The sequence below is a fragment of the Anopheles maculipalpis genome, chromosome 2RL (genome assembly GCF_943734695.1).
Source record: "Anopheles maculipalpis chromosome 2RL, idAnoMacuDA_375_x, whole genome shotgun sequence".
Classification (NCBI taxonomy): Eukaryota; Metazoa; Arthropoda; class Insecta; order Diptera; family Culicidae; genus Anopheles; species Anopheles maculipalpis.
Window position 1 is genome coordinate 9,106,479 of NC_064871.1, and position 2,806 is coordinate 9,109,284.

The 2,806-nt window shown below is 45.3% G+C and overlaps 4 protein-coding genes across 5 annotated transcripts in view; 3 read left to right on the top strand and 1 right to left on the bottom strand.

Annotated features, from left to right (window-relative positions):
* The window catches only part of LOC126558677 (cleavage and polyadenylation specificity factor subunit 4), a 500,167-nt gene that overhangs the window by 267,683 nt on the left and 229,678 nt on the right, over positions 1–2,806 (top strand). The window lies entirely within an intron of this gene.
* Positions 1–2,806, bottom strand: part of LOC126557508 (probable methylcrotonoyl-CoA carboxylase beta chain, mitochondrial) — a 142,554-nt gene that overhangs the window by 95,221 nt on the left and 44,527 nt on the right. The gene's annotated exons all lie outside the window — the stretch shown is intronic.
* LOC126557207 (protein kinase C) overlaps positions 1–2,806 on the top strand; it is a 283,290-nt gene that overhangs the window by 71,701 nt on the left and 208,783 nt on the right. The gene's annotated exons all lie outside the window — the stretch shown is intronic.
* LOC126559813 (E3 ubiquitin-protein ligase Iruka) overlaps positions 357–2,806 on the top strand; it is a 33,461-nt gene continuing 31,011 nt past the window's right edge. The window contains exon 1 of the mRNA XM_050215985.1: positions 357–360. The gene's annotated coding sequence lies outside the window, so the exon portion shown is untranslated. The remainder of the gene's footprint in view (positions 361–2,806) is intronic.

The following is a 2,806-nucleotide window of genomic DNA, read 5'->3' on the forward strand; positions in this document are numbered from 1 at the left end:
GGGTCCATAAAATCTCTTCCCAAACAAAATGGACGTGCACTTTCGTTATCTTTCTCTCTCGTTACTTTGTCTGTTTTTCAATATAGTCTCCTGTTTGGACCAGATTGGAAACCACGGCTCGACTGAGCTGCTTTCGATTCGATTGCACCGTGTGCTGCTGCATTCACGAGATGCGCTTGTTGAAGTTGCATGTGTGATTTTGAACCAAACAAAAATGAAGCCACGAATGTTTGATGGCATACATCTGGGCTGAGGGAGAAATGGATCATATGTGCTTTGTGTACGATCACAGACGTATGCGGCGTCCGCTAATGGTCAGAAATCGTTCACATACCATTCCGGTGAAGGCTCCCGACCGGCGTTAAGATTAATGAGCGATAATCAATCACAAGAGCACTCACCGTTTGTTTTGCTGCTTTTTTATGGTTTCGAGACACCGATTTTGGCAACAGCAATGTGTGCCAGAATAGCTAGAAATCTAAAACTGTGTGTGTTTATGATTTGCTATAATGCTTATGATGTTCTGGGTTTTTAGGTCCAGTTTTATGGTTCTGTGTTGCACCGTGGTTTCACGGTTATGTGGCCATTTTATGCTTCACGGCACATCCGCTGAAGGTGATGTGAAGTGGCAAAGAGGTACTGGTGTGTATGTTGAGTATCTCCAGGCTAGTATACCCCATACTTCTAGCTGCGTTTGTGCTGGCCGGTACCTCACCATCGGAAGAAGTCGTTAGTTCTGATAGATTGCACTTCATTATGTAATCGTACCATTCAGGCCGTGGATTTATTTTCCCTATTAAAAGGTTCCAGTTATTTGCGGCAGAATGTGTTGTTAAAAACATAAAGAGCGAGCAATAAGAATGGCGGAGACTTCGTCCAGTTTTAGGCGTGTGTGGCCTTTCAAAGTTCGTAAACACATTGGATGAATTTAGCGCGCTGTTTGGCTGTTGAATGCTATTCGTTTTAATGTTTGAGCTAAGAGATCTGAAATAGTTCGTTACTGATATGTTTTTTTTCCTGTAGCATTGGTGACTTGTCAAAATGTCCGCTCGTGTACGTGAATAAACGGTACCTGATCACTTGAGGGAAAACAACATTAAGCAGATCTGATGATGATGATGATACGGTGGAAGGTTTTAGTATAATGCAGTCACATTTTGCAACCAAAATGAAATGTTTTTAAAATGTATGTTCTGATGATCGTTAATGGTCAAAATAAACGGTAAGCACCGTTTTTGTGCAGGGTGCGTAAACCTCCCGAGGTGCGCGGTCTGGCACTTTGTTTACTGAAATCTTAACGATTCACGGGGCAATTTTGACTTGTAAAATAGAATACTCTATTCTGTTTATTGTTTTGCAAGAGATACTTGCTATCGCTCACCCGCAAAAAGACGACTCTCGAGGGTTAAGGTCGATAAAGTTCTCCAACAATAAGAGTCTCGTTAACCACGCTAGGAGCGTTATAGTTTTAACAGCCACATGTATTTATTGGAATGTTTTTCTTTCTTTCGTTGCAGCACAGAACATAACAACACAACGCCTACAACAGTGTTCGCGAGTTCCAAGACATTGAAGAAGAATCGAAGTGATCCTCGCACACCTACACCTATGTACTGTGCATGAAACGCACTCACGAGTCATCATCGCACATCCACCATATACGCGTGAACAACGTGCACGGTCCGGTGCAGTGGCGTATAATTAACGGCATTCAGTGGCACCCTTCTTACTGCACCCGCTTCCCTTGGCCCTAGCACGCCCCTACGAACCACGGTAAAACCATCCTAACGAACAGCCGAAGAAAAACAGCTCACCGACGCCACCGATTAGCTAATACCAGAACGCAAGGATCGCAAAAAAAGGAAAATCAGCTCTCTGACGCGACGCGCACTACGCTCCTGCTGCATGCGTTGCATCCCTTCCACCCGCAAACTTCAGTTGCATCATCGTGGCCCCAGTGCCCAGTGTACTCACTACCCAGGCACCAGGCAGATATCACCGTCCATAGTAGGCGCACGCCGAAGTGCCGACGCAGCGATCCGTTCGAGTGCGCATATTGGGAGGGAAATCTTGTGCCGCTCGTTCCGCGAGAACTTGGCGCAATCGAGTTCAAGGCACCTGTTCGGACAGGGCGCCACTACTGTACGGCTGAAGTCAACGAACGCCCCGCGTAGCGAAAGAATCGAACCGAGCGAACGACGAACGGCTTCTAGTTTCTAACGACAAGCAACACGTTTCGCGCGCTAACAGTGGGCCTCGATTTCTCCAGTGTTTAACTGATCGTGGATCGATAGAGATCGATATTATGATCCACAGAAGCTAGCAAAAAGACGCTGGCTTTTTCGGTTGGGGTTTTTGTCACCAGTGTTACGAAACTTCAAAAATAGAGTGTAACCTTTATTGCTAAAAGGCTTTCTGAAGTACAAATTCATTCCATTGTGAGGTGTATTGTGTGGAGAAGTGTCTTAAAGCGTCGTGTAACGCGGGGCAGAAGTGCGCCGTTTTGTAGTGTTTATCTCACTCAAGTGTCCAAAAAAAAAAACCTCCCCGGGAGTGTTTAGATATATCCGTGGTGCTGCTGTTTGAGTTCTCTTTGTTTTAGCTTTAATGTTTATGCTCCTCGATCCAGTGCTTTATCCGACGCAGTGTGTTGAACATGTAGTCTGAAGAGTTTACCCATAGCAGCAGCAAAAGGCAACTTCTGTTGCGAGTTGTTTAGAAATTTACCGCTGGCTACTGTGCAACATACATAACACACGGCCCTGGGCTGAAGTTTGAAGTGAGTGTTTCGGTGCTTTGTTGCAAA